The sequence below is a fragment of the Phyllostomus hastatus genome, unplaced genomic scaffold (genome assembly GCF_019186645.2).
Source record: "Phyllostomus hastatus isolate PE091 unplaced genomic scaffold, TTU_PhHast_1.1 phas_contig_86, whole genome shotgun sequence".
NCBI classification, from domain to species: Eukaryota; Metazoa; Chordata; class Mammalia; order Chiroptera; family Phyllostomidae; genus Phyllostomus; species Phyllostomus hastatus.
The window spans coordinates 16,669,629-16,690,983 of record NW_025333977.1 but is presented as its reverse complement, the minus strand read 5'-3'; positions in this window follow the sequence as shown (position 1 = coordinate 16,690,983).

The following is a 21,355-nucleotide window of genomic DNA, read 5'->3' as shown; positions in this document are numbered from 1 at the left end:
GCTTTAATTGTTACTATTGCTGCTGCTATTACTACTACTGCAACTATGGTACTATACTCTCTTGAATTGCTATTCAGTTTTCACTTAACAAAGGAATGGTAAGTGGAATTCTGACCCCTTTTTCTCCTCATATTTTTATATCTCTCTCATTCTTTTCCCATCACCATCCTGCCAACATCTCTTTCTCTGACATCAAAAACAAACATACAAAGCAAACAAACTTCTACTTTAATCTTTGGAAGGCACTAAGTATTCTTACATTCTTCTTCAAAATATATTCTTAATAAAGCATTCATTTTATTAATGATATTTCTTATATCTCATGCTACAACTCCCTGCCAGAGTGAGGCTAAAACAGAAAGATAAATGTGAAAGAGGTAGATGTGTTAGCTATGTCTCTAATGTTGCACACTCGGCTGGCTCAAGATATTTTCACAAGCTCCTGGAGCTTACTTCTGCTCCAGGAGTAATATTTTTGCATGCTTCTATTGACAATGTCTGCATCTCTTTTCTTTGCTAATTATTGCTATTTCACTGTAGGTTCCATACTTGAATGTTTCCAAACTAGAAGGCAAAATTTCCCTAGACCACATAAATTTGTCAGGTTTATAAAACATTTTTATAACCCATATATTTTTTTAAATATAATAGTGGTGAGTGTGGGAAAGAGAAATATTCAAATATTTTATACCAAGTGTCCATCCTCCCAAATTTTTTTAATGTTTAGGCCCAACACAAGGTGTTATGGTATTCCCATCAGTCAATGTCAGAATGTCCAAAACCATAGAGAATGGTAATAATACTTTATTTGAGCCTAACTGGAGATGTATGCCCCAAAGCAAGATCTCAAATGCTCCAAAGGTTAACAAATTTGCAGTTCTTTGGTGTGGTTGAAATTAAAGAGGGAACGTAAGGAAGATTATATGGAATTGGAAAACCCAAGGCAGGAACTGGATTACAGGATAGTTAACAAGACTGTGCTTTTAGGGGAGTGATTATAGATTATTTCAAAGGTGTGTTAACCTTGATGAATGGAAACAATGGGCAAGTCTTGCCTAATAGGAAAGTAAACCTTTTATTAAAAAGTTATATGCCTGGGAAGTGACTATCCACCATAATCTGACAGGTTCAGAATTTACGATCAGATCACCCTGTAAGGTGACATTCATTCCATGGAACCCTTTTTTTGTCCACACATCTTTGGTAAATATAGTTCATCTTCACAAATACAAATTGCCTTATTTCATGTAAGTTACCTAAATTATTAATCAGAATTACTATTAGTTATCATCATCTTTCATATTTCAACTGTATGGAATTCCTAGATTGTAAATTGTTTTGTTTTTACCTTGATATTCTGAGTAATAACATACTGTTTGCCATATATTTAGCTTTCATATCTTTAACTCGATGGAACCAATTTCTGTTTTACCAAAACCTGAAAGAGCACCTGGTAAACAAAGCTGGAGCAATCTGAGCAATGAATAAATAATGTTGTATTGGATTATAACCAAAAATAGAAAACCCATATTCATGAGTCCATACTAATATAAATACATGATTAAATAAATAAATTGTAGAAAAGTGGCAAGTCTTTGTTATAGAAGAAGTGCATTAATATACAGTGGTGGGCAGTGGTAGCTTTACAGTTATGAGTACACAAAACAGACTTTACTCTTGTATTATTATTTAATTAGTTTTCCATACAAACAACTATAAATTGACTTTTGCTCACCTTTGTATGTATATACACCCTTCTCAGGAGGTAGGGCTTAAATGAATATAAAGTGCATAAATGAAACTCACAAAGTTTTCACAAGATTAATCCACTTGACCTTGAGAACTTGAGGAATTCACCCAAGGCCAAGGGTGATGGCAACTTTGTGGCTTGGCTTCTTTGGTCTGAGAAGCTAATTAAAGTTTAATCTTGAGATTCCTTATGAGATTCCTGCAAAGAATATTTAAGAAAGCCAGTGTCATCAATTACTATTCTTATTTTGTTTATGCTAACAATCAGGTGAAACTAAAGCTGGACTTCATACATCAAATAAATTGGCCCTAATTTGGTTGTTTGATAAAAATGAGAGTGACTTTAAGAAGAAAAATTGTGTTTCAATAACATCCAGAACACACAGTTGTAGACATTACACTCTAATTCAGTTCATTGTCTTCAAAATTTTATTTGTTACCCACGAAGTGAACTGAGTCCTGAATTTCTTTTCAGTTTGCTTAAATTATTGGCTAAAATCCTCCAAACTAAGGCTTTGTTTTACTTCCAACCTTTGACTTGGAATTACTGAGAACTATGTTTTTCTCTGCTTTGCACTTGCAAATTACAGTTAGAAAACTTTATATAACCTTAAGAAATCATCATAACAGCTCATGCTTAAACAATCGGAGTTACTGATGCTATCTAATCAAGCAGAATTTACATCGCTAGAAATATTCAAACAGCAGATTAGAAGGATTTATCAGATTACCACTGCTTGCTTTCATTTTAACAAAAGAACTTTGAGCCTTATATCTAAAAATCTTGACTGACAACCTTACAGACTCAGAAACTGGCTTATAATTTGCTCTGATCATTAACCTTTGTTTTTTCCTTCTGTTTTCATAGACATACCCCTTATAAAATACCTAATTGCTAGTTTGCACAATATAGGTCTCACTTTGGGAAGCCCATCTACATCACTGCATCCTGAAATGAGACAACAATTTCATTGAACTGATTTATTTTCAGGGCTGCATAATTGGGTCAATGAAGTATGCAATAATCTACCTACTCTGCTTCTAAATAAAACAATTCCATATCAAGATGATGATGCTTCAGGGATTCCAGGCTATTCGTACTTTGGAAGAATCAGCTAGCTTCCTCTCTGTTCCAGTCTCAGATCCTATTCCATTGTCTCCATTATCAGGCAGGGAGAGGCTTTCCTACCCTTTATGCACAAGGACACTGGGCCTTGTCAGCAGGAGGCAGTTATTGAAACTGTCCATCGTCCCGAATCATCCCTAAAAGATTTCAAGGGTGGAAGTCTCTGAGGGGGTAATGAGACAGGCTAGTAAACCAGGACAAGTGGAATAGGGAAAATGAGACAGATCATTAAGAGGCAAACTAGTTTATAGCCATCTAGTAAATCACAAAATCCTATTCTCCCTAACTGAGAACATGTAAGAATAAATGGATTAAACTTCTCCTCCCCAACCAGAAGGTAAAATCACCCTTAGCTTAAATCACCCTACTCAGGGAGATAGATAACAGAAATCCAATTGATGCCATCCATGCCAACCACACTCAGGGCTGACGAAATCAGAGGACTAACTCTCATTTTGGTTAATCTGCATTAAGCTGATGAATATTCTGTTGAGATCCTCTCTAGGACCTCCTGTACACTTCCAGCCTTTAAAACCTTCAAGCAGAAGGACCCAGGGAGCACTCTCTCTCTAGGGAGCATGCCTGCAACTTCCCCTCTCCCCAACACCCGCTTTCCCCCAGTGTGTTACCTTTGCCTTTCTCGTGAGCTCCAAGGGCCCTGTTTCTGCCCCTATAACTAGTTTCCTGAACGTACACAGCCCAGCTGGCTCACTTCTCTATCACTGTAACTTTCTAAATAAACTTTCCCTAATAATTTTTTTTAAAAAATGCAAATCCACTGGAATAAAAAGGAAAAATACAGTTTAAAATGAAGAGTAGCCTGAAAGCCATTAACCATCCATGAGTATAACCCAGACTGAGAAAACCAGCCAAGTGTCCATAGCACTCTCCCAACACCTGTCATTTTATTAGGGTGTCCAGAGGGCATACCACTTTTCATTTTATTTCATGGTTTTGTAGATCAATAGGAACCACACCTAAAAAACAACCTTTTTACTTATATCAACTGATATACATGAAAATATTCTAGATTTGAGTACAATGGCTAATGAGAACTCTTATGTCTTATAGGGAAGATAAATATTTTGCATGTGAAAGTTGTGTAAATAATTATGACTAGTGAATATAAAGTTACAGAATAAAGATGATTACAAGTTCCTTGTCATTTCCCTCACAGAAATGTGTGGTCTACCTTGCTACCCACTTGAATCTGAACTGGCTGATTAGATATGTGACTGTTTAGTAGAATTCAGAGGAAGTGACCCTGCAATAACTTCAGCTGACTTTTAAGAAGACTGTCAAGTTATGTGACTTTTCTCTTTAATTCTAGCCTACCATGCAGTGGGAAAAAAAAGCCCACATAACCATGTGAAAAAAATTTATGCCCCAGATAATAGGTTCCAGCTGAACTTCCAGCCAACAACCAGCTAGGTTACAATACAACTAGCCCCAGGGAAGTTGATACAACTACCCCCAGTGAAGTTGCTACACACAGAATAGAGATGAGCTATTCCCACTGAGCCCTACTGAAAAAAAAAGATATTAAAAAGATGAAAAGGACTTCCAGTCAAGACAGTGGCCTAGGTAAACACTGTTCATCCCTTGCACAACCACATCAACATTACAACTAAACTAGAGAAAAACTATCACTCAGAACTATCAGAAATCAAACTGAATAGAAGTCCTACAACTACAGAATTAAAGAAGAAACCACATCAAGACTGGCAAGAAGGATGAAGTCATTGAAAGGGCTGGTCCCATACCCACACATGGTAGATAAAAACAGGAGGGATAGCGCAGAAGTGAGGGATAACTCAGGACTGAGGGGTCCCAGCCCAACACTAGGCCCTCTGCCCAGGGTTCTGGTGCCAGAAGATAAGTCTCCATGACTTCTGGTTATTAAAAATCATGGGGATTAAGGCTATGGAAGACAGAAACTTCTGTAGTCCCAGGCAGTTCCTCTTAAAGTAACTTATTTAGACTTACTCAGACTCACTCCCACTGAGCTCCAGCATGGGGTGAGCAGATTGAAAGGTACTGGAGACCTATAGGGAGGAGCTGAATTGTCTGGCATCAGGGCGGAGCTGGGGGTAATTCTCTCCCAGAAAGAAGTATTGGCAAAAGCCATAGTTCCTTTTTTAAGCCCTTTCTCCATGGAGCTAGAGAGCTGGCAGGTGGAGGCCACATCTGAGATCCCATCCTGGCTGACACCGTTTGCCCCACCCTCATGACTCCCTGAAGCCCTGCCCACCTAATCTTTGGGACCATCAAAGCTCTTTCCATATGAACGGGTTGGCTTAGCCTATACTTCAGATTTTCCAAAATTATCTCAAACCAGCAGCACCTTGCTTCAGCAAGCCCCTGTACCTCTCGATAAGTTGCCCCAGGCATGCCACTAGTAGCAGCCATCCTGGGTTCATAGATTAGCCTTGCCTGGGCACTTTCAAGCCCAGCAAAAGTTACCGCCACCTGCAAATGTCTTTGTAGATAATACTATGTGACCCTGAACAGAACACAGGCAGCGGCTGACCTTGGATGTTCCAACAGCAATCAAGGCTTAAGTACAACAGAGTGTGTACACAGCCCACACCTTGAATATTCAGCTAAGGTAGTAGGAGAAGTTGTGACAAGAGACCCTGCCTGACATCTACTACACTAGGCCCCTCTACCAAGCCTGGGAGTTGTAGCAGCTCTACATAATACATAGAAATAAACATAGGAACAGAGGGAGGCCAAAATGAAGAGGCAAGGAAGCATGACCCAAATGAAAGAACATATTCAAACTCCAGAAAAAGAAACAAACAAAATGGAGACAAGTAACCATACACAGAGTTCAAACTACTGGTTATAATGATAACCAGATTCAGAGTTCAAAACACTGGTTATAACCATACTCAGTGAGCTTAGTGAGAATTTCAAAAACATAAAAAAGATCTAGTCAGACACGAAGGTACACTAATTGAAATAAAGAACAATTTACAAGGAATCAACAATGGAGTGGGTGAAGATGAGAATCAAATCAGCAATTTGGAATATAGGGAAGCAAAAAATCAGAACAGCAACAAGAAAAAGGAATCCAAAAAAATGAGAATAGTGTAAAGAGTGCCTTGGGCAAGTTCAAGTATACCAACATTTGCATTGTGGGGGGTGCCAGAAGGAGGAGAGAGAGCAAGAAATCGGAAGCCTATCTGAAAAAAATAATGACAGAAATCTTCCTTAACATTTTTTTGCAGAACAGAACATCTGTTTTATTGAGGTCCATATAAAGAAAAATAATGTTAAAGTGAGTCCCAAGCAAATGAATGAAAAAATGTATGGAAGTGGGACAGTCTTCAGAATATATCTACTAGCAGTGCTAAAGAGCTTAGCAGCAGTACCTCTGGTGAAAATGTGAGTTACTGATGTAGACTATTTTTGTTCAATTTTTTTTAGACAAAGGACTCCAAAACAGCTGAGAAGGAATGGACTCTGAAAAAGGCAAGAGAGAATGGCTTCTAAATTTGACACAATAGAAGAATTCCTTACTCCCAGCCAGAAAATCTAGGCTCAAGTCTCATTGCCTTATCCTCTATGTGACTTTAAACTATTCACGTAAAGTATTATATACCTGCTTTCTCTAGTGCAAAACAGCAATAACAATGAATAATCTCTATTGTACAAACATTTTCAAGTGACCAACTGAGAATATATTTTGTCAACCACAAGGTATTATATAAATTGAAGCTGTTACCAAAATAGTGCATTTTCCTCAAGGAAAACATATTTGTGCCCTAGATTGGGGTAAATTGCTCTACCTTATATATTCCCATAACATATGATGCTTCATTCTACCTTGGATGCATTATTATAACATGATGTGGTAACTGTTCTCTGAACTTAAAAACAATGAGCTAATATGAGAGGAGGGAGTACATTTGATTTCTCCAATCCTTAAAATAGTGCATTCCACTTAATAAGCACTCCATTAATTCATGATCATATTATTAAGTGACCAAATACAATCATTTTAGATTAAAATGTGAATACATTTATTTATACAGCATATACAACATCAAAAATATTGGACAAAATATAAACACAAAAAAAACCCAGATTATTTAATCATTCCTCCATTCCACTCAAATCAGTCCCCTACGACACATAATTATAAAATTACATAATACATGAGAACCATAGCTTGTCATTACAGAGGACAAGAGGAATTAGAAAATAACCTAAAACAGATGTGGGAAGAGAATTTGGAAATAAAGGGTTCCAAAAATGTCAAGTATCACTTTTTGGCAAGTGAAAGAAAAGTCAAAAAGAAAACGTGGTAGCACATAGAAGAAAAATACAACTTCAACTTGATTCAGAAACAGGAAAACTGATTATTTTATTCCCTTTCTTCAGTGAGCAAAAGGAGGTATTCATTCTATCCCAATGATTCCATACTTCACTAACTTGATGAAGGAAATGGACATGGAAGTCCAGGAAGTACAGAGAGTCCGAAACAAGATGGACCCAAAGAGGCCTGCACCAAGACACATTATAATTAAAATTCCAAGGTTAAATACAAAGAATCTTAAAAGCAGCAGGAGAAAAGCAGTTAGTTACCTACAGTGGAGCTCCCATAAAACTGTCAGTTGATTTATCAAAAGAAACTTTGCAAGCTAAAAGGAATTGGCAAAAAAATATTCAAAGTGATGAAAAGTAAGGAGCTACAACCAAGATTATTCTACACAGCAAAGCTAACATTTATAATCAGAGGAAAGAAAAAGAGTTTCCCATATAAGAAAAAGCTGAAGGAGTTCATCACCACTGAACAGCGTTATATGAAATGTTAAAGGGTCTTCTTTAAGAAGAAGATCAAAATTATGAACGATAAAGTGGTACTGTATACATATCTATTAACAATTGAATCTAAAAATAAAATAAATAAACAAGCAGAACAAAAACAGAATCATAGATTCAGAGAACATTTTGATGAGAGGGAGTTTGGGGGGATGCATGAAAAAGGTGAAGAGATTAAGAAGTGCAGATTGGTAGTTATAGAATAACCATGGGGATATAATGTACAACACAGGGAATAGAATAGCCAGAGAACATGTATGCATCATCCATGGACATGGACAATGGTGAAGGAAGGGAGTAGGAGGGTGAGCTGATTGGAGGGGACAATGGGGCAAAATTGGGACAACTGTAATAGCATAAACAATAAAATATAATTTTTAAAATTTAAACAGCAGATAAACTTGTTTAAAACTTAGTATTTAGAGTAATATGTATATAGCAATAAATAGTCAAAATGCTAGCTCTCACCTCTTTCTTATGGCAGTGTCAGCAAACTTAATATAGGTTAGAGTAAATTAGACATAAAAATGTATCTTTTTAGTAGTTTTAAAATTAAACAAATGACTGAAGTGATTTGGGTGTTTACTACACAGCAAATATATATTTCCATTTTTCTTAAATTGGGAATTTTTAAAAACATGTTACTTTCATTAATTTCATTTTTATTTTAGTGTGACAATCTTCTAAATTTACTCTATAGTGAAATTTAATGACATTTGTACACTATATCCATATTTGTGATTAAAATGAAAATTTGAGTATTTTCTACCTGATTATCATTAAATTGTTGTGACAAAAATTACTTTGAAATAAGGTCTTAAATAATAAATTTCAGTATTTTCACCATTACTGTTATTTGAACTTCATGGTATTTTCTGATAATTTATATACTAGTGTTTATCTGCCATTAATTTACTCTCATTATAATTTGATGAATTATTTTTACATATAGTATGCCATCTAGTGACAAAAATTAAATATAAAGTATAGTCATTTAAGTCATTTTGAAGGAAAACTGTATGATAATGTGTCCTTGCTTTACCTGGTGTGAAAAAGAAGCTATATCATTATATTTTCTTTTAAAAATTATTTTAAAGTTTGGAAAACCATTTAAATGTCATCACTTTTGACACACTCTATGTCATAAATACTCAATATAACCAATTTTGTTAAAATTCAATTCCACTGTAAGGAAAATGAGCTGGTTTAATATGCTATATAAAATAATCATATTTTTGTATTCTAATCTAGATAAATATCTTATCATTTATATTTGATATTCTCTTTATTTCATATAATAAAGAAATTAGTTTGTTTATTTAGCAATTAACAAAAATGGCTAATATTTCACATTGCTACAAAGTTCTGTACACTCACAAAACAGCAGATTTTTTCTCCAGATAAGTGTACCCTTATTATTAAAACACATAAACATATTATATTCCAAATATAAAACATTGTTTCTATAGACCTCATAATTGTCTATCTGAGTATTAAGATTCAGGTATTAAGATTCAGAAAGAATATGTGGCAAGTCTCTGATAATAAAGGGCAGAGGTAGTACTTAAAAAGAGATCTTCTCATGCAAGAATCAAAAGTAAAATCTACTGTGGTAATAAAATTTTAAATATACAACACATTCTAATATTTGACAGAGTTGGTAGCTAAGATTTTTCCCCCTTGTTATGCTAAGCTTCTCATTCATTTTTCTAATCTGGACCATCTTTCAGATACAATTACAAAATATGGACAACCCATACCTATTTCATCCTCAAGAAACTCCTTGGCAAGAAATTTATGAAATTAAACAATTTAGAGCAGAATTTGTAAAACATTTTTTCAAGTACTTTGAGATTCTAGTCAAAACTTTGCAAATTTTCTCCAAAAATAATCATTCTTCTAAAGCCCATTAAAGTGATCATTAGGGATATTGTGTGAGGGAAACTTGACCTTAAGATTATTTTCATTTACTTGCTTCTAACAAGCTTTTAGAACTTTCCCTCACCTTTTTCTTAGCATATTTGACACATTTTCCTTTCAATGTGACCATGTTCCTTAAAAAATAAATAAATGAAAAAATATGTAGCAGCTAACAATTCTGTTCTGTGTATACATTTATGTACCAGAGTAAATATCTTAATATATACATACATGAATATATGTATGCATATGAATATATATGTATATATGCATGTGTATACATATATAGCGGAAGAATCCCTTTCAGCTTCTTAAATAAGCAAAATAAATTAATAATTGTACTTCTGACTGGAACTGGTTTGTTTGAAAGATGACAAAAATAAAACATTATTTAGCTTTTTAATATAAAGCTTTATAAAATAAAATATTTTATAAAATATTTAATAAAATATTTTATATCCTTTATGCTTTTGATTTATTGTATTAAAAGCTAGGTCTTAATGATCCAATTATAGATTTGTTTTAAAGATTTTATTTATTTATTTGTAGACACAAGGGAAGGGAGGGAGGAACAGAAACATCAGTGTGTGGTTGCCTTTCATGCCCCCTACTGGGGTCCTGGACCTCAACCCAGGCATGTGCCCTGACTGGGAATTGAACTAGAAACCCTTTGGTTTTCAGGCCAGCGTTCAATCCACTGAGCCAAACCAGCCAGAGCCCAATCATAGATTTTAACCTAAGAGAATTCCAACCAGATGGTAAAATGATAGAAGGAAATATCACCTGTACTGGTCCCAAGGTTTCTTATGGGGGGAAGTCACTGATATAAATGCAATAATCCAGACATACACCTTAATCCGATTTGCAAAGATTTCAAACCTGGAAGTAAAAACATTTTACAGGTCTTTAGACATTTCATATCTAAAATTTAGGAAAGAGACATTCTACACAATGCTCTCTCCTAACTCAGTGGCCTCTAGTAAAGAAAAAAAGGGAAATTAGTGGTATTAGGCAAGAGGGATTAGCTGGCACTATTGAATATCTATCCTTCAATCTCCTTAAATCTCCACATGTTATTTAGAGCCAATGGAAATAACAAATTGAGAGCCAAGAAGACCTCTATGAATGTGCTACAGTTGGAAAGGTGAAAGTCACTTGAAATGATGGTTGAAGACAACTCAGAAAAGAATCCACATAAAGAATATGTTTGGTGAAAGTAGGATCCATTTCATTCTTTACATGTACTGTAGATGTCTAGTTTTCTCAACACCATTCGTTGATATCAATATAACTATCCTTTCCCCATTGTGTATTCTTAACACCTTTGTGAGTTCTCTATTCTGTTCCTTTGGTCTATATGTCTATCTTTATGCCAAAACTATACTATTTTAATAAGTATTGACAAGGATGTGGAAAAACTGTAACACTTTTACACTCTTAGTGAAAACAGAAAATGGTACAGCTACTATGGAAAACATGGTGGTTCCTGAAAAACTAACAATAGAACTACAGTTTGACTCTGAAATCCAACCTCTGAGTATATAGCTAAAAGAACTGAAATCAGGATTGCAGAGTTACCTAAAGTCGTATGTTCACTGTAGCATTATTCATAATAGCTAAGATACAGAAGTGACATAAATGTCCATCAATGGATGAATAGAATAAGAAAATATGGCATACTTAAACAGCAAGAGTATTGTTCAACCTTTAAAAAGAAGACTGTCATATGTGTAAAATGAATAAATCTGGGGGATGTTATGCTAAGTGAATAAGACAGTCACAGAAGAACATTCAGAGATAAGGGCCAAAAAAGGGATGGTAAGAGATCAGAAATGATTACTAATAAAGAATACTGGCCCAAATTAATATAAAATAAGTGAGATCAAGGACAATCAAGTCACAAATATCAGATGCATCTATTAACTGAATGGCCATGGATAGGAATGAAACAAACCCATCTCAGAGCACACCAACCTAACAGAACCTAGGGGACATCGTAAGGACAAATTCTACATGATTTCACTTACATGAGGTATCTAAACTAGTCAAATTGATAGAAGTGGAGAGTAGAATGTAGTTGTCAGAGGGTGGTGGGAGAGAGAAATTGGAAGTGGTATAAAGTTTTCATCATGAAAGATAAGGAAGGTTTAGAGATCTGCTCTATGACACTGTCTATAGTTAACAATACTGTATTGTGCACAAAATTTATTAGTGGGTAGATCCATGTGAATTCTACTTGCTACTGTAAAAATTGCACTAGTTTGTACTAGCTAAATTGCCATAAGGGCCTAAATTAATGTCCATAGCTCCAATACATTTTCTTCCAGAAAGATGCTCCGAAGAAGCTTATATAATAATTTGTAAGGGTACTCTTCAACAATTTCTAATTTAGGATATTTATCAATTAATAGCTCATTTGTAAATTTTTCAATGTATCATTCTGAAGTGTGTTATTCTCATGCCATTTATTATAAGAAAAGGGTTTTCTATATGCCAATGACTGTTTAAGTACTTTATATACATTTAATAGGAACTCTTATGAAATATAGATACTATTATAAAATAAATTTCAGAAATGAAGTTATTAATACACTAAGAGATTCAGCAAAATGTTTCCAAAGTTACATAGCTAATGCATAGAAGATCCACACACAGAAGATGTGTGTGATTTAAACTGCATATTATTTAAGACTACACTATATTGGCTCTGCCATTGTATTTTGACATATAACTCTTGTTCTTGCTTCCTCAAAAGCTAGTCAGTACTCTTCATAACAATTCACATTTTCAGGTAATGCTTCTCCAGAAGTTAATTGCAACCTGAAGCTCCAGCTAAACAGAAACTGTGAAAGCTCATCCCCTAGACACTCATTATCCATTTAGGCATGGACACATGACAAGACAGGAAAAAAATAAGACATGAGAAGATACTTAGTAGAAAACTCTGAAAAGACAATTTACCATTTTATAAAGTTTTCAAAAGTAAACTTATTTTGTCTTCTTTAGTAAGATTTCCAGATTTAGCAAATAAAATAAATGATTAATTAAATTTGAATTTTAGATAAGCAGTAAATAATTTTGCATAGAATCTATTTATACTTTAAAAAGGCTGTCTATCAGAAATTCAAATTTAAATAGGTGTTCTGTATTTCATATGGGAATCTTACCCTTTAGTTAATTACAGAATAATGAAGATCTGGGAAGTCTAGGAAGACAGCTTGTAATCAGTGGAAAGCCAGTCCTTCTGTTGAAGTAGCCTATAGTAAAACAGAGAAATGGAAGTAAACACAAAATGATGACATATTTAACTGCTGAAATGAAACAACCTCCAAATCCACCTTACCTCATATTTTTCACTAAACTAGCTAATACATTTCATTAGTATTTAGCTAATGTTTTCATTGTTCAGGTACAGTTGTCTCCATTGTCCTGCCACCATTTCCCCCATTGCACCCACCCCCACCACCCACCCTCAATCCTATCCCCCTTTGGCTTTGTCCATGGGTCCTTTATACATGTTCCTTGACAAACCTTCCCCTTCTTTCCTCTGTTATCCCCCTCCCACCTCCCCTCTGGTTGCTGTCAGTTTGTTCTTTATTTCCATGTCTCTGGTTATATTTTGCTTGCTTATTTGTTTTGTTGATTAGGTTCCACTTATAGGTGAGATCTTATGGTATTTGTCTTTCACTGCCAGGCTTATTTCATTTAACATAATGCTCTCCAGTTCCATCCATGCTGTCACAAAGGATAGGAGCTCCTTCTTTCTTTCTGCTGTGTAGTATTCCATTGCATAAACATATCATAGTTGTTGTTTATTTTTTTATCCACTCATTCACTAATGGGTATTTAGGTTGCTTCCAGCACTTGGCTATTGTAAATTGTGCTGCTATGGACACTGGAGTGCATAGGGTTTATTGAATTGGTGTTTGGGGATCCTTAGGGTATAATTCCAGCAGTGGAATTGGCTGGGAACAGGTGGTTCCATTTTTAGTTTTCTGAGGCAATTCCATGTTGTTTTCTACAGTGGCTGCACTATTTTGCATTCCCAGAAACAATGTACAAGGGTTCCCTTTTCTCCATAACTTCACCAGTGCTTGTTGTTTGTTGATTTGTTTATGATGGTCATTCTGACTGGTATGAAGTTGTATCTCATTATGGTTTTAATTTGCATTTATCTAATGGTTAGTGATTCTGAGCATCCTTTCATGTTTCTGGGATCTCTGCAGGTGTTCTTTGGAGAAGTGTCTGTTCAGGTCCTTTGCCCATTTTTTAATTGGATAGTTTGTCTTCCTAGAGTGAACTCATGTGAGTTCTTTATACATTTTGGAGATCAAACCCTTGTCCAAGGTCTCATTAGCAAATATATTTTCCCATATGGTTGTTTCCCTTTTCATTATGCTGATGTTTTATTTAGCCATGCAGAAGATTTTATTTTGATGAAATCCCATTTGTTTATTCTTTCCTTTATGTCCCTTGCTCTAGGGCATATATCAGTGAAAATGTTGCTGCATGGAATATCTGAGATTTTCATGCTAACGTTCTCCTCTAGGACTTTTATGGTGTTATGACTTATATTTAAGTCTTTTATCTATCTTTAGTTTATATGTGGGTATGGTGTACATTGCTGGTTGAATTTCATTTTTTTAAGATTTTATTTATTTTAATTTTAGAGAGGGAAGGGAGGGAGAAAGAGAGAGAGAAACATCAATGTGCGGTTGATGGGGGTCATGGCCTGCAACTCAGGCATGTACCCTGACTGGGAATCAAACCTGTGACACTTTGTTTCACAGCCCGCGCTCAATCCACTGAGCTATGGCGGCCAGGGCTTGAATTTCATTTTTGCATGATGCAATCCCTACTAAAATATCAATGACATATTTCACAGATATAGAACAAACATTTCAAAAATATATATGGAACCATAAATGACCCTGAATAGCTGCAACAACTTTGAGAAAGAAGAGCAAAGTACAAAGGATCACAATACCTGATATCAAACTATAGTACAAGGCCACTGTAGTCAAAATAGTGTGCTACTGGCATAAGAACAGACACATAGATCAATGGAACAGAATGGAGAGCCCAGAAATAAACCTATGTCTCTATGGTCAATTAATATTTGACAAAGGGGGTAGAAGCATAAAATGGAGTGTAAATAATCTCTTCAACAAATGGTGTTGCAAGTGTTTAGCAAAACTGACATGAGTATTATCATACTATAATCAAGTATACATACTCTCATACATACTAAAGAATTGCCATGGAATGTTATTGTTCTCACAAAGTTGTTGCTGTTCTCCTAAACATGTTTCAGCCATTGAAAGTACCCCACACATGAAAAGTGCAGAGATTTGGGATCACCAAAAATGTTAACTAATAAATATCCAAAGCTGTGAAATAAATTTAAAGTCTTTGGGGTCAGGGGTCTTAAACCATTGCAATCTGAGAGATGCAAATTCAGGTAACACCACAAACTGTGCTATGGGGAAAACAAAGAAAGGCAGCGTTGGTAGAGGCAAAGACCCCCCCCCCAAAAAAATAGAAGCCTTTCATGCAAAATGAAGAATCCTGGGTAAATTAGCAGGGATTGGTTAATTCCAATATGTAAACTAGAATGGCAAAAACTACAAGGAAGAAGTAAAGTTTATATGTGTCCATATACTAGCTGTTATTCCAAAATGTTGATGACTCCAGGGTATTTACGACTTCAAGATGTTTAGTGCTTGGCCTTGAGATGAGTTTAGCAAAAAATTTAGCCACTTAATAGCAGCTCTGAGAAATGAAGCACAGGATGTGTATAAAACTCAGGCCCTTAACAGCTTCTATTGTAAGCGACTCTCTTAGCAATGTGCATTCCATTTTATTTATTTATTCTTTACATTATCATATGTTATGCCATACAATATAATCCCTTTGTTTTATTTGATTCTTAAGACCAGAAAGTTCAACAACAGGTCAAAAGGGCAATAGAAACTCAATTTTATATTATGTAGGGAACATCACGAATCAGTGCCAAGGCTAGCAATGCTCAAACACAGTATCTTGATGTTGGATTATGTACAATTTGTTTCATCCCTGCAAATGAATGAGGTGGTATTTTGGTTGCTGTCATCATTCTCTCCAGCAAATCACCTTGTGGGCGCATCTTTTTCTGTTTCTGTTAGGTCTATTATTCAACTGCTGTCTTCATTATCAGCTCATTGTCTCACTGACGGAGTGATATTTCCATGGTGATACTAGAATGAGCCTGCATAAAGACATTGATTGACCAACTTGGGTTTTGGTTAGAATCAGAAAAACTAGGCACCAGTGCTCCCAAGAGAAGGTGGTAACCACTCTTATACTTGTGAGATGTGTTTCTGTGAAGGATAGAGATAAATAATTAGTAGTAAGTAGCTTGAGTAAGAAAACCCACGGGAACATTGTATTCAAATAACTAGCTTTGTTTTAACATATTTTGAAGGTAGCATTGAAAAAGAGTAGCAAACATGTGTAGCAAATTATACACATTTTCTTCAAATGCAATCTTATTTTTCTCCATATTTACATTTTTCCCTCTCTAAGCCTACTTAATTTATTTTCTATTCTCTACAAAAATTTATATTAGTTGGCCTTTGTCATGAACACTCTTCTTAAACAAGATTTAAACACCAACAGTATATATTGTATATCTGCAAATCTTTTCTAGTTGTTCACTTTTCTTGACCTAAACATCAAAGATTACCTTGAATTCATTATTACTCAATATTGGCTTATTCCTAGGTCATTTCAATAGTAGGTGTGTTTTCCTCATTAGCTTTTCCTTTTTGATACTGAATTTATCCACCAAATGCTTGTGTATCTGGTTTCACTTTCAATTGTGAAAAATACCGTATTTCTAAGACTATCTTTACACTGCAGTTGAAACGCATTCTTATACATTTGTGGTAGATTTTTAAATTTTTTTTCTCTAATATGAGTAAATATGACCAGTATTAAGCTATGTTGAACAATTACAAAATGGTTAGTTTGAATGGGAATCTGGTCTTTACCGAGTCCAAGATAATATAATCAGACTAACAAAGGGTCTATCTCTCTTTCCCTGTACCTCTCTTTTTCACCTGGTAGTACATACTCTTTCAGTAGCAGTCATGCACACCTAGCAGTCACTCAACCAGCAGCCTCATAGACATTAATTGTCAGTAATAAGTGTGAGCCTGGGTACAGCACCACAATGTCAGCCAAAGTGCAGCTTGGAATAGACAGATGTTAAGCTAGTGAGATGGGGACAGAAGCCAAACTGGCCTGAACCAATGGCACATAATTTCTGGACCTCAGCCTTTGTTCTGATAAAAACAAAGATGGACTTCTTTCACAGCACGATGAAGCCAAACACTTTGATTTTGTTTCTATAGTAAATCTTACTACTACACCTTATTTTCCCATAAGCGGTTCCCCAGTATGCTTTCCTTGCAATTTCATTAGGACCCCATTTCCATCTGCAACACCTGCATACATATCCACCACACACACGTACATGGATATCTATCTACAAACATACAATGTGTATGCGTGTGTATATATGCATATATATTGAATACATAAGATGCACACAAATACATATATGAATACAAATATATAAATATTTAAATACAATGCATAGTATTATATTAATCTATCATCTGTTATCACATATTTTATAATGAGAAAAGATGTCGTAAACAACACTTTTATTGGAAATTACTTGAAAAATTCTAAAGTCAGGAAGGATAGCCATTGCAATGACAAAAAATATAAACTTTGAGGTTTGTCTGAAAATACAAGTTTCTTTAAAAAACAAAACAAAACAGAGTCCAGAACAAATAACACCCCTAAAAGATTATTACAAAATCTTTTGTTACAAAATCATAAGCACATGATTCTGTAACATCACACACAAGCACACATATGACATTTTAGGTGAAATGTTCAAATTAAAACTATAAATTATTACACCCATATTATCCTATCAACCACACTCAAGCAGACATTACTTCTGCCAGATCCTGTATATTGGATTGTTTTGTAATATCCTGCAGTGACATCTGTTTTTCTTCAAAAGAGAAATGTTAAATAGACTCTAACACATAAGACCAATCTTGTGTCATGATGAGAGTTGATATTGGCTAGGAATATATCCCTTGTTACTCTTCATATGAACCTTCTGAATAACAAAGGAGAGATGAACTCATGCAAAGATGAATAACTGAAAAGAAATTGGATGAATTGAAAGACAGAAAAATAGGTAGGTAGGTAGACATATAGGTAGATCAAATATTGATGCAGTCACCAGCCTGCAGTGTCTTGGTCATTATGGATGAAATGAGACATTCACATAGACTACCAAATCTGGTGGAGGAAAAGGGACAGCATGGCTTTTCTCTCAAGGGGAACAAAAGCCTCGGCCTCCACCATGACAGGCCTTTATTGGGTTTCTCCACCCATTACCTGATGGTCTTCATTTGCTATGCACAGATTCGCTTTAGGTGGTTACCTTTTACAGAAAACAAAGGAGCTAATGCTGCTAATCACATCACAGAAGAGGGATATTTGCAAATGAAAAGGCAAAAGTGGTTGAACTCATTACACTCATCCTTGGAAGGTTTAGTGTGGTTTTTAGGAAGTTGCTTTGCAGTAAATGTCCTCAATTCAGGGTGAGGGAGTTTTAGCAAAAAGCAAGACTCATAGTGGCCTAGGTACATTGCAGACCTGATTCCCCACAGGAGAACCTATCTGTGGACATGGGTCCTGTGAATCTCTGAGTGGGAGCTTGGCCCACCCCATGTGGAATGGTCTACTACAAAATATGTAAGAAAACAATAAATAAACCATACATAAAAACCAGAGATCTCAAAGACATTGCTACAAAGGAAGTATAACTGCATGTCATTGTGAATTAAAAAAATAAATAATGAAGCAATTATCTCTATAAAAAATGAATGAGTGAGATACAGAACATATCCAGGGAAGCATAGTAAGTAGCAAAATGAAATAGAATAATTCAAGAACAAATACTAAAAAATAAAATAAAACCATTATGAAATAAAAGCCAATTGGGAAGCATGAGAAAAGAAATAATCATTGTGGAAAATAAAGCAAACACAAAGCCAAGAAAAGCATACAAAATTAAGTTGAAATGAACAAATATTAAACATTATTTGAAACAAAATGATAAAGTGGCAAAGGGTCATCTGTATGCATATTATAGGTATCTTTGAAGAAAGAACTGTAATAATGAATCTAAAGATGTAACCAGATATAAAATGTCTAGATTGCTGACATGAAAAAACAAAACAAAACAAAACAAAGAACATTGAGCCCTGGATGGTGTAGCTCAGTAGATTGAGTGGCAGTCTGCGAAGTAAAGGATTGCTGGTTCTATTCCCAGTCCAGGCACATGCCTGGGTTGCAGGCCAGGTCCCCATAGGGGAGCCCAAGAGAGGTAACCAAACACTGATGTTTCTTTCTCTCTCTTTCTCCCTCCCTTCCTTTCTCTAAAAATAAATAAATAAAATCTTCTTAAAAAAGAGGAAAAATCATTGAAAATGAATAATATCTCCAAAAAAATTTAGAGGGGCAATTTCTAGAAAAGTAAACATTCATACCTCTTTCTTTTTTTTTTTAATATTTTATTTATTTATTTTTTAGAGAGGGAAGGGAGGGAGGGAGAGAGAGAGAGAGAGAAACATCAATGTGCGGTTGCTGGGGGTTATGGCCTGCAACCCAGGAATGTACCCTGGCTGGGAATCGAACCTGGGACACTTTGGTTCCCAGCCCGCGCTCAATCCACTGAGCTACGCCAGCCAGGGCTACATTCATACCTCTTTCATTCCTGCAATTATTTCTCTGAGAACTGTATCATGGAAATAAAATAACAATACATAAGCATGTTACTAGCATATTTTTAAAATATTTTCCACTAAGCCTATAAACTAGAGTTAAAGTGACTACCTACCAATAAAAATATGTAATTTTTGTGTAAATGTGAAAATAATGTTTGCATTTAAAATATTTAAAATAATAAATTTGCTGTACAACAGAAAACATTTAAAAATGTCCACCAGGAATTGCTGAAGGAGAGAAGCTTGATATAAAATAACACGTAATATTTCAATTTCATAGAATTAATACTAACCTTAAGAAATGAACATGCTCTATATGTGTAGGACTTTTCTTCTCTGTATTTTGTTGTTTTTCTAGAAAAAACAACTTTTAAGGGGTTATTTTGGAAAACATGACTTCCAATTCATTGTGCATGCACACACATTCATACACATACAGAGACAAAGACCACCTGCTTTTCTATGCACTGTTGATTATACGTAATTTTAGCAAGAGATTTTTTTTCTGAGAAGTTATCTCTACAAACCAGAAATTCTAACAAACAGTTTTCATTCATTAACAAAGTAAACTTAAAAATCTAATTCTAATACACTGTAAAAATGCAAGTAAAATATAATCAAAAGATAATATAAATTTAAAAAAGCATTTCATATTAGTAATACAAGATTAGTCTTGTTTATTTTTTCCTTTATGATATCAAAAGACAGCTAAATACAAGCTGCAATCTTTGCAAAAAGAATCAGAGTTAATGATCTCCTGAGGTAAGCCTTTTGGGTAGAACAAGGCCCTTTAAATGAGGGTGATTTCTTCGAGTGGAAGTTGTGTTTAACTTCAGTTCACCTTTTCATTATTGTCTCTCTCTAGTTACTTTTTAACTAATCTGATGAACCACCACATAAATAAGAGGCATTTGTAAAACATGAGTAATTAAATTGGGTCATGGGTTAATTGCAAGAAATAAACATCATTTATATGTTTGCTTCTCAGAAAAGGAAGGGAGGGTCTTGAATTTGAAAGTCTAACCTTTTATCTTCATTTAGCTGGTAGCCGTGTGGTGCTAAAAGGAGACAATGGATTCTTTGACCTAAACATCATTTTTATTCAAGCAATTGACAGACTTATTTTGCTGAAAAAAATTATGGGCAGAATCAAGTAGTGTCTTTTCATTGAAATTTGACAATAGTCTAATAATATCATAAACTCTTTCATAACTACGGGTACCTGGCATACAACTCACTCACCATTGTAACCACAGTGTCTCATTCGCTATTGAAAGAGAGCTACTGAAAAAGTTACTGCGTCAACCATTAATGTTTTTTCAGTTCTATGGATTTACATTACTGTAAGTATAAGGTATAGAGCATGATGGTTTGACTTACATATATAATGAAATGATTACTGGAATAAATGTATCATTCATCATTACAAATAGTTACAATAAAAAGAGAAAGTAAAAACAAAAAGAAAAATAATGTTTTCCTTGCGAGGTGAACTCATAACAGCTTTCATATATATTACACAGAAATAAATGTTAACTATATGCATCATGCTATATATTATATCCTCAGTATTTAACTATAAGTAGAAGTTTGTACCTTATGACCAACTTTGTCCATTAATAATATTATGTTGCAGGTTATAATTCTTATTAAGAGTGATTTGTTCAAAATCATAAAGTATGCAAGTACTAGTGTGGGACAGGCACAGGACTGCCTCAGCCCTGCTGGTAGTGTGGGCGTTTTTGACTTTGTGTAGGAAGGATTTCATAACACAAGCCTAGGTGATTCTGAGAATATATTCAATAAGGCTGTGGACAGTGAAGCAAAGGAATGACTTAGGGTACAAGAAGTAACAAGAGAAGGAGCCTAA